We start from the raw sequence: 11,884 nt of genomic DNA on the forward strand, positions 1-11,884 counted from the left end.
AGATGATTCAAAAGTGGAAAATAGGTCATATGAAGAAAAACTAAATTAAGGTATCTTGGTTCACTTTCTCCAAGCCCATGAATCCTTTCACCAGTGGGATAGATCTCCCTTGCTCTTCATTTCCTTCAAGGACCAAAACAAAGCTTTTTTTGTTAACAGAGAATATTTCTTACTTGGATATGGAGTTGCATCTGTTGTGAGAGATTGTGGAAGTCCTTGAGGAGAATGAGAAGTCAGACGAACTCGCATTTTACATTGAGTCTCCACTGCTCACTGGCTGCGTGATCTCGGGAACATTACCTAATCTCCCTCGGCTTCAATTTCTTTACCAGCAAATTACAGCTTACAAATACCTGACATTGTAGGCTCGGAGTGCAGTGAGTTGGTAATACATAAGGAGTTATTGTACTAGAGCATCACCGTGCTCATTAGTATATTTTTAGCTCTTTGTAAATGATCCCTTCTTAGTCATATCACTATTTCTCCAATGGAGTCCTAAGCTCCTCAATAAGGGGTAGGAAGAGGGGGTGCCTCCATTGTCTTCTTAGAAGATTAGGAGTTTTCTCCAATAGTTTTTATATTTTGTACTTGTATTTTGTTGATAATAAAAAATTACATATATACATATATATATATTTCAATTACTTGCATGTCAGTCATTAACATAAAATGTTAGTACTTAGTTTGCATTTGACTTTATGATCCCAAAGGCATCTTACTCCCTGCATGCCAGCCACAATGGCCTCCTTATTGTCCCTTCAACGTACTTAAAGCCTTTTGTATTTGTTGTTCCCTCTGCCCAGAATGTTTCTTTGGGTCTTTACTCAAATGTCATTTTCCCAGTAAGGGCAGTCCTGGCCACCCTTCCTAAAGCCCTAACACTCCTACCTCCCTTCCTTACCTTACCGTTCTCTCTACCCTGTAACCATCTTGCTTATAGCTGATTTTACTTGTCTGTGTCTCCTCACAAAAATGGAAGCTCCATGAAAACAGATGTCAGTTTAACTTTTAATTGCTAATACATAGGCACTCAGTGAATGCATGTTACATGAATGAATGCATTATGTGATCACTGTAAATGAAGGCAATTAATTTTTTGTTGTTCATATCATTTCAACAACTTAATAATTTCTAAAATTTATCCAAGGATGAATTTAGTGGGAAATCCTCAGATTCTCAATTTGAGGAACAAAGGATTAGTTGCAGATAATAGAATCTACTTTGCCCTGTTTAAGGAGAAAAGAATTTCTTACACAGTATTGGGTACCTTACAGAATTTCTTGGACAGCCAATGAGGAAAGCTTGGCTCTATGCAGCCAGGCAAAACACAACTAGAATGACACCCTACAACCCACAATATTAAATAGTGAAAACTGCATGCAGCCTTCGCGTACCACTCCGTACATGTGATGCTAAGGACTCAACATTCAGACCTCTGTGTCTACTAGAGCAGAAGAGACAATGTCCCTGTTGCCACATCAGCCAGAAGAAAGAATCCACACTCATGCAGCTGCTGTCTCGTGTTCACTTTCTCCTCCTGAGAATCATGTGAGTACAAGTCCTTGGCAAAACCTAGTTTTAATGTAGAATCTGGTCACAAGGGAGTCTTGTGGATGCTTTAGCTGTCTCACCTTTGGTCCAGGAAGGCATACTAACAGTGGGACAGATTGGGGAGAAGTCCAACTGCAGCTTCTGCAGCAGTCCACCTTCTTGTTACTCAACACGAGTACACACTCATCATAGCAAACTTTTTTTTTTTTGCTTTTAAGTCCATTGGCAGAAAGAGCCCAAAAAGCCAATGGCAGTCTCAACTTCTCAACTTCCAGTTCGACTGTCTCCCTCATGGAATATTTCTTCACTGAATAACAAGCCCTTCAAGCTAGCAAAGTCTAAAATAAAAACTAGGAATGGAAAATATTATGCATGGGTCATTCAGTGATGAGAAATAACAGCCCCACTTCACTCCTCAGTTTCTGGACCAGTGTGTTCTGGTTTGGGGAGAAACCCCATCATATGTTAGCCACTAGTTCAGAGAATATACTTTATCCTAAATGGAAAATAACAACCCAGTGTCAAAGGGTGTTATTTCCCACCTGACACAGTAAATCAGTTCCTTCGATCATTGCTATGCCATAAGCCAAGTGCTTCTGGTGAAGGTTTTGTGGAATACCAGTAAACCCCAAGATCACTGGCCTTAATTGTTTTGCTATTAAATGAATTTCTTGATTGAAAACAATATTGTACCCTGACCAGTGTGGCTCAGTTGGTTGGGTGTCGCTCCACAAAGCTAAAGGCCACCAGTTCAATTCCCACCAGGACACACACCTGGGTTGAGAGCCAATCCCCAGTAAGCATATGCAAAAGGCAACCGATAGCTGTTTCTCTCCCTCTTTTTCTCCCTCCCTTCCCCTCTCTCTAAAAATAAAAAAAATCTTTTAAAACTTGTAAAAAATAAAACAATGTTGTGTGAGAAAGCATGGTGTAATAAGGCATGATGTAAATAAGCCATGAAGTCAACAGAGGTAGCATGGCAGCCTGGGAAAACAAACCATATCAAGAGTGTTTATTCCAGTGAGGACAAAAATCTTTTAGGGACCCAATATAATCAACCATGAGGTAGGCTGGTCCCCTCATTATATGGCACTGTATAGAAAATTCATAATGGTAGGAGAGCATGTGAGCCTTAGACGCAATCAATTTTTTATTGAAGTATGCGCAATCGTCTTATGATGGACCACTGTTCATGTGTTCAATGACACAGTGATGTCACTGGGGAAAAAAGCTGACTGACATCAACAGATTGAGTCATCTGGTTCACCTGATTATTAAATATTTTATAAAAATCCACATAGGTCATTTCTCCTACATACTGGGCCTATTTCAAGAGATTCACTGGCATAATTCTTTCCCAATTCACCTTAACAGCATAAGCCTCCAATCCTGTCCCTTCTAACTCCTTCACTATATGGCCTAAACTTTAGCTACTGCCCACAACCTGGTGTAGATCCTACATCATGCAGGCAAAGTTTACCATACAGTTGTACCCATTGGAGGGGCTTCCTTCAGAGCCCCTCATGATTTATTTGCTAATTAATGTAACAGCAGAGAGATGGTCCATGAGTTTTTCCACACATAATATTTTAAGGCCAGAAAGCATGAACTAAATATTAAAGAAAAATTAAACCACTTGGGGACTTCTGGCCAAGATGAAGGTGTAGGTAGACACACTGTGCCTCCTTGCACAACCAAAATAAGGACAACAAAAATTTAGAAATAAAAAACAACCAGAACTGACAGAAAATTGAACTGTACAGAGGTCCGACAACCAAGGAGTTAAAATAGATCCATTCATCCAGACCCATAGGAGAGGCAGAGTCCAGCGCCACCAAGCAGAGCAGGGCCACAGCAAAGAAAGCAGTGGCTTGTGGACCTGAGTGTGCAAGATGGCAGTACGAGGACCCTGGGCACCCAGGCAGCAGCTGACAGACCCTGGGCATGGGGTGGAAGTGGGCAGACACAGCAAGGCTGCAGATTGTGGAGGGGCGTGGCATGCAAGGCAGCTGGCTGACCAGTGGCCCCACACTGGCACGCAAAACTAGGGAGCAAGGCAGACTGCACAACCCAGGGTCCCATCACCTGGAAATAAACCCTCAAAACACCGAATGAAAAAACCTGTGGGGATTGAGGTGCTGGGAGAGATTCCCAGCCTCACAGGAGAGTTTGTTGGAGAAACCAACGAGGTCCTAGAATGTACACAAACCCACCCACAAAGGAATCAGCACCAGACGGGCTCAGTTTGCTTGGGGGAAGCCATGGAAATGACTGAAATCCAGCAGAGAGCAGAGCAAGTACCATTGTTCCCCCTCTGGCCCCTCCCCACATACAGTGGTGTCACAACCCAGCCACTGGGTTGACCTGCCCCAGTGAACACCTAAGATTCAGCCCCTCATTATGTAACAGGTGCAACAAGACAAAAAAAATGGCCCAAATGGAAGAACAGATCAGAGCTCCAAAACAAATACAACTAAGTGATGAACAGATAGCCAACCTATCAGATGCACAGTTCAAAGTACTGGTGATCAGGATGCTTACAGAATTGGTTGAGTTTGGTCACAAATTGGATGAAAAAATGAAGGCTACGCTAAGTGAAATAAAGGAAAACATACAGGGAACCAATAGCAGTGGGAAGAAAACTGGGACTCAAATCAATGGAGTGAACCAGAAGGAAGAAAAAAATGACCAAACAGAAAAGAATGAAGAAACAAGAACTCAAAAAAATGAGGAGAGGCTTAGGAACCTCCAGGATATCTTTAAACATTCCAACATCCAAATTATAGGGGTACCAGAGGGGAACCGTTGCAGAGCAACAAGTGTACAAATTATTTGAACAGATAATAAAGGAGAACTTCCTCAATCTAGCAAAGAAAATAGACTTCCAGAATATACAGGAAGCTCAGAGAGTCCCAAAGAAGGTGGACCCAAAGAGGAACACACCAAGGCACATCATCATTATATTACCCAAGATTAAAATGATGGAGAGAATCCTAGAAGCAGCAAGAGATAAGGGGACAGTCACCTACAAAGGAGTTCCCATCAGACTGTCAGCTGATTTCTCAAAAGAGACCTTGTAGGCAAGAAGAGACTAGAAAGAAGTATTCCAAGTCATGAAAGGCAAGGACCTACATCCAAGATTGCTCTATCCAGCAAAACTTTCATTTAGAATGGAAGGGCAGATAAAGTGTTTCTCAGATAAGGTCAAGTTCAAGGAGTTCATCATCACCAAGCCCTTGTTATATGAAATGTTAAAGGGGTTTATCTAAGAAAAGGAAGATAGAAAACATGTATAGTAAAATGACAGCAAACTCACAATTACTAACAACCACACTTAAAATAAAAACAAACTAAGCAAACAACTAGAACAGGAACAGAACCACAGAAATGGAGATCACATGGAGGGTTAGCAACAGGGGAGTGGGAGGAGGAGAGGGGGGGAAAAGGTACAGAGAATAAGTAGCATAGAGGGTAGGTAGAAAATAGACAGGGGGAGGGCAAGAATAGCATGGGAAATGTAGAAGCTAAAGAACTTATAACACATGGACATGAACTAAAGGGGGGCAATGTGGGTGGGAGAGGGTATGCAGGGTGGAGGGGAATGAAGGAGGGATATGGAACAACTGTAATAGCATGATCAATAAAATATATGTAAAAAATTAAACCACTTTGTAGTAAAATATTATACTGAATATGATAGCAAACATCAATATAAATCTTCCTATGAGGCACACTGCTCAAAGAATGTGTGCCTCAAGCTGTTTGTGAGCCATACACCCAGTATCTGCATGTATCTTCACTAATACTCACATTACTTGAGACGGAGCATTGCTGGCTAGTAAAGCTGAGCCATCCAAAATCCTATGACCTGACAAGTCTTTTATCATTTTATCAACTTTTCTAATTTTTTTTAAAAAAATGCAAGTATGATTGCCATGCAGATTTTGCAAGTTCTTTTACTGAGATACCTCAGATAAGAGCAGTGAAGGAAATAAATTTTACCCCTTAAAGGTCAGAGATATGCAATTCGTACTTGGTGAGAGATGCTTTTGTGAAATAATTTGAAAGAAAAGACTAGGTGACTGGAAGCAGAGTTTTAAAAGATTTTAAATGTTAAGCACTATAGAGAAGGCAGCAGCTGCAGAACCTCAAACCTCAGAAAAGGACTGGCCTTTAAAGATCACTGAGCCAAATCTCAAAGCCCTGAATCCTCTCTGCAGCTCTCCCTCAAATGACTTTGCAGACTCGAAAAAAACTTCAGGGACTGAGAAATGACTGTCTTCCCAGACAGCCCTCCTACCTTTGGACCACTCTCACAGTAAGGAAGTCTTTCTTCAGGGGAGCAAAAAATCTGTCTTGTCATGATTCTAACTCTGGGTCCCGAAAGGGCAAGCTTCATTACTCTTCTGGTGATGACCCTCAAGATGCTCCTCCTCCTAACCTTCTCTTCTCCACGATAAGCACCCCAATTTCTTACATCATTTTTACATGATTTAACTTTATGTTCACCTCAATTTTTCAATATCTCTCTTAAAAGTATACATTTAAACTGAAATAATAGCATAGATTTAGCCTCTAATAGAGTAAAAGTATGATTTCCCTTATTCCAGAGTGGCAGTAATTATACTTTTGTAATATAATGTCCAGATAGACTTTCTGGAAGTTGCACTAATGTTCACTGCAATTGCTAACATTCCCCAGGAACTTAATGCGCCAAGCACCTCAAAGAGGACCTCACAGGCATCATCTCATTTAATTTTCATGACAACCACCTATGAGGTAAGTACTATTTTTATTGCCATTTTTGGATGAAGAAAATGAGGTTTAGAAGGAATAAGAATTTGACCTACCCAAAGTCGAACACCCTGTAAGTGACAGAATTTGGATTCTCTCCCAGGATTTCTGGAAAAGAAGTTGCTAACACCTATTGAGCACTCACTGTGTGCCAGAACTGTGCCGAGCACTCACCTCAACCTGTTAAGTAACTAGTATTATTATTATTCCCACTTTACACATAAAGAGACTGAGGCTTTGAGAGGTATTAACAAAATGGTTAGAAATTGAGAACTAGCTTATCTGAACAAGTTTACTTTACAGACCCCAGTTCAGGATTTTATATTGATTCCTTATTGGATTTAGTCTGTCACTCTACTCTCAAAAATTTTAGAGATACTGATTTGACCATCTGAAGTATTTTTAATGCTTGATACATTTTTATAACTGTAAATCTTATAAGAAAGGCTTCCATGTGTCCGAATTACTAATAAGTTATACTGCCTATTATGCCTGTGAAAGAGTCACCCAAAGCCATGGGAAATCTCTCTCCAGCCGCCATTGGCCCAGTCATCAGACTGTGTCAGCACAGACATTCAACTTCTAATGGTCTGATCTAGGCTGGATTTCTCCATTTTGTCCACTAAAATGCAGTGAATTTTTAAGTGTTCTGTTGAAATGCAGATTGTTCACCTCAGCTCAAAGGCAGTGACCCTATCAAAGAATATCAGATGAGTGTGAAGTAATTTAGAGATTGTAAATCCACCCTGAATCTTTCTAAAATCTGCTTTCTAAATACTACATTTTCAGAAACAAAACACTAATTAGATATATGTTAAATTGTTTTCATATTCATGATACTATATTTTTATTCATGTCATTAGTTACATCAAAATGAAGTTTGATTTCCAATGTCTTCCCACTCTGTCTTCTGAGTTGACTTTAGTCAAGGAGCATGACATGTTGCTTTTTATAACCCATGCTTGTGTTCTTGACCTCTTGGGAACCTTTAAGATTGTTCTTTAAGGCAGTATAATTTTGTGTTCTTTAACCTTTAAGGCAGTATAATTTTAGAGTTTTGTTTGCATTTCCTCTTTGGTTAAGCTGATAGTTACACTTTTTCATTCACTGAATTACCCATCACCGTAAATGAATTACCTTCTCTTGAAAGTCACCCTTTTCATAGAGAGATGCGTGGCACCTACACAACCTTTCCTGGCTTTGAAGTGCCATAATATATTCGATAGATTTGGCAGTTTGCTACTATCCTTCATTTCATTTTTTGGCATTTAATAGCCAGTCCTTCTTTGTCTAAAATAATGTTCCCATTCAGTTTGATACTACAGTATTAGCACTTTTCAAAATCTTTAAGACAGCATTAGAGATCCAAACTTAATTCGACATCAGAATGCTACCACATGTACTTGTATTATCACTCCCAAAGACAATGACCACTAAGAAGCATAGAAACTGGGGCATGTTTTCCCTTGACATTGCTTTTGAGAAAACACCTAGATTTCAAGTATGTCAAGATGTGAAAAGTATGTAAGTCTGATAATTGAAGGAAAACAGCAGTTACGGTAATTACTGAGGAGTTTGAGTTATAAATTGTGCCCATATTGCGAGCAGTACAAAACAGAGTTTTCAAAGGTATTTTTCTGCCCTCCATTCCCCATCTACAACCTATACCAGAAGATAGAGTTGTTGGATTAGGAAGTAAGAAAGGCCAGACATCTGTCTAATATTATGAAATGCTTTGTTTAAGATCCTTTATACTTTCTAACTGAATACCAAATTTCCCCACATATTTTTGTAAATCTGACATCCTGTCCCAATTAGTATGATTTTAAATATATCTGTAGAGCTATTATCCCTCTGAGAGATACAAAAGGTCACTTTCCTTTTCTAAAACAGAATTATTCAACACAGCTTAATAACTACACTGCTAATGTAATTCATATGATACCTCTGAGAGAAAATGCTCCTTGAGAGAAATTCAGACCAAGTTTCATTTGTAATGTTAATGCATTTTGCCTGAGAAAGCCTCAGCTGCATCATTTCCCCACATGCTGGCCAGACCTAATGAGGCTTTGGTACTAGAGAGAAGAAAGACACATATTGCCATTTTTCATCTCAGTTCAGAAATAAAAATTACATTAGCCATTTAGAGTATGGCTATTTGCGTCCCTTTGATAATTTTCTAATCCCTACCATTTATAAAGTAGACCTTGAATTTTGATACCACAAATTCTGATTGACATTTAATGATTCCTTTTCTCATTAACAAAATGAAGTGGCCTAAGAAATGTATAGAGATGCACTGTTCCACTAATATCATAATCTAAAAAATAAGATGAAATGACCAAGACAATTTGAGCAAGAACAAGCCCAGTTTTTTTCTTTAAAATAAGGGGGAAATTTAGTTCCTAAATAGTGTACCCTTAAGGTTATGACACAGGATTGAATCGTACTTACTCATGGAAGGAAATGCCAAGATGTGGTTTCAAACCCATTCAGAAAATAAATAATTTTTCTAAGTAATGGAAGAAAGTAATTATGTAAACAGCATCAAACCATCATCGGAAATGTAGATTACTCGTATAAAAAACCCTGAGTAAATTAGTATTCTCCTCATCTCACCATCCCATGCTGCATGCCATTCTCATTTATCCCCATCCATAATTGCTACATTTAACTGAACAAGTCCTGATTCTACACTCAGCCTCCCATAAATGATACATTTCAGACTATACCAATTTGAGAGGTTTATGCACCTATTATTATGGGAGTTAGTAAACTCCCAACCCCCCTCCTAACTTGAGTTTAAATTGCTTAGTCTAAAATTCATGGACCTTCACACCCAAGACTTTGCCTGGCTCTCCATTCTTATCTTTAACTATTTTCTTAAAATTGTTTACAATCCAATCAAACATACAGTTATCTAAAGCCATTCCATTTTTTTAAACCTCTACACCATTGTTCATTCTTTGTTTTCTACCTGGAATAACCTTCCATTCTTCTCCTTCTATCTACCCAATAGATTGAGATAAAAATATTACCTTCTTTAAATGATATGCTTTGTTTAGTTCCTTGAGTTTTTAGTTTGTACCATCCTCATTAAATGTATTACTTATATCTATAAGTGAAATGATAAAAGTTATCTTTCAAACTCGAGAACTTTTCAATACACTTATTGGCATCTCCTGTAGTGTAACACAGCACCACACATAACACAGTATGCAGCCCTGGCTGGTGTAGCTCAGTGGATTGAGCACAGGCCTGCGAACCAGACAATCGAGGTTCGATTCCCAGTCAGGGCACATGCCTGGGTTGCAGGCTGGTTCCCTGCAGGCCAGTTTCCAGCAGGGGATGCACGAAAGGCAGCCATACATTGATGTTTCTCCTCCTCTCTCCTTCCCTTCCCCTCTAAAGATAAATAAATTTTAAAAATCTTAAAAAAAAACACAGTATGCAGTAAAAATGTGTAAGAGAGTAAATGAGGAAATGTATAGTCCATGATCTTGTATTTATACTAACTATTATTCATGAAGGATCCCCTCATCCTTTTCATGGCAATCTTAAACTTATTATAGGAATAAATTATTTTCAAAGACTCTAAAAATTCATTTTTCAGTAATATGACAGATGACACAATGACCAGCCCTTCCACTGAAAATTATTAAAATAATACAAATATTTTTAAATATATCAATGAGTTAGCAAGAAAGTAAATACTCTCAAAAGCCATAGGGATCCAGAGAGGTAAGCCGAGCTTTGAATCTGGTTTTCACTTTGAGTACACTTACCCATGAAGGTGAACTTGAGCTTCTGTATTCACAAGCAATAGGAGATAAATCCTGAGAGGCACCTGACCAAGGTGAGGAATCTAATGGGAGATACTTTAATAAATCAGGTACCCCAAAGGCCTACCCCCTGAAGGCATATGTGAACTAGAAATAAATCCAGAGAACAGCAAGGCAAATTGCCTATTATAAAATGTGGCATTGTGCACAAGGAAACATAAAATCACCCCTTGGAATTGATACCCACAAGCTGACCCTCCCTAAGCTTGTAGTCAAATCTCATATTACCCAGGGAAATGCAAAATACATGAGGCAAAAAAAATTAATTTAAAGTGTTTCTGTGTCAGTAGAGTTCCCTAGTGTTTGGCAGAAGCAGATGCAAGTTGTCACTGGAGATATAAATTGCCAATACAGGGCTTAAAAGATCCAAACAGATAAAACTCCAAAAAATATAAACTTGTAGTTGAAAGTCACAAAACACATGAAGAAACAAGCCACCCAAAGTGAAAAGAAGTAGAAAAAAAACAGGCAGCAAAGTTGGGTGCATAAAAACTTCAGGATTTGGATTTAAAAGACAAAAATAAATATTACATTTACTTAATAAATTTTTAAAATTTAAAGAGCCTGAAAGTAAGGGAACATGTTTAAAAGACAAAACTGGTTTAGAGAGAGAGAGAGGGAAGGAAGGAAAGAATGAGGAAGGAAGAGAGAGGAGAGGAAGAGGAGAGAGGAAGAGAAGGGAAGGGAAGAGAAAGGAAGAAAAGGGGGAGAAAAGAAGTAATTATAAGACTTCTGCCAAGATGGAGGCATAGATGGAAACATTATGCCTTCTCGCACAACCAAGTGTAAAGACAAAAAAGCTTTAGTAACAAAAAAAACAGGCAAAACACAGAAAATTGAACTATACAGAAGTCTGACAACAACAAACTGTTCAGCAAGACCAGTAAGAGGGGCGGGGCCAGCAGCAGAGCGGGGTCCAGCAGGAAAGATCCCCTGACCTGGCTGCACAGACAGCTGTGGGTGGATCCCAGGTGTGGAGTAGCGACGGGTGGACCCAGTGAGGGTGCAAGGAGGCAGGCTGACCGAGGTCTCACATTCGCGCACAGATAAACCAGCAAAGGAGCAAGCAGTGAGACAGACCAGGCAGGCCCCAGCAGCAGTAAGCAACAGAGGGGACCACTATTGCCCCTCTTGGACCCCACCCCCACATACAGGGTCATAACCAAGCAACCTGGGTGGCTCCGCCCTGGTGAACACCTAAGGATCCGCTCCTCTTATGTAACAGGCACAAACAGACCAAAACATGTCTCAAGAAGAACTCAAACCCCCAGAGCCCATAACTCTAAGCAACCAAGAAATAGCCAAACTTACAGATGCATAGTTCAAAACACTGGTGATCAGGATGCTCACAGAACTGGTTGATTTTAGTCACAAATTAGAGGAATAAATGAAAGCTAAACTAAGTGAAATGAAGGGAAATGTACAGGAAACCAATAGTAATGGAAAGGAAACTGAGACTCAAATCAAGGGAGTGGACCAGAAGGAAGGAAAAAATGACCAAACAGAAAAGAATGAAGAAACAAGAATTCAAAAAAATGAGGAGAGGCTTAGGAACCTCTAGAACATCTTTAAACATTCCAACATCCAAATTATAGGGGTACCACAAGGGAAAGAGGAACAGCCATGAGTGGAAAAGTTATTTGAACAAATAATAAAGGAGAACTTCCCCAATCTGGCAAAGGAAATAGACTTCCAGG

The sequence above is a fragment of the Artibeus jamaicensis genome, unplaced genomic scaffold, assembly GCF_021234435.1.
Source record: "Artibeus jamaicensis isolate MK-2021 breed Jamaican fruit bat unplaced genomic scaffold, CSHL_Jam_final contig_787, whole genome shotgun sequence".
NCBI classification, from domain to species: Eukaryota; Metazoa; Chordata; class Mammalia; order Chiroptera; family Phyllostomidae; genus Artibeus; species Artibeus jamaicensis.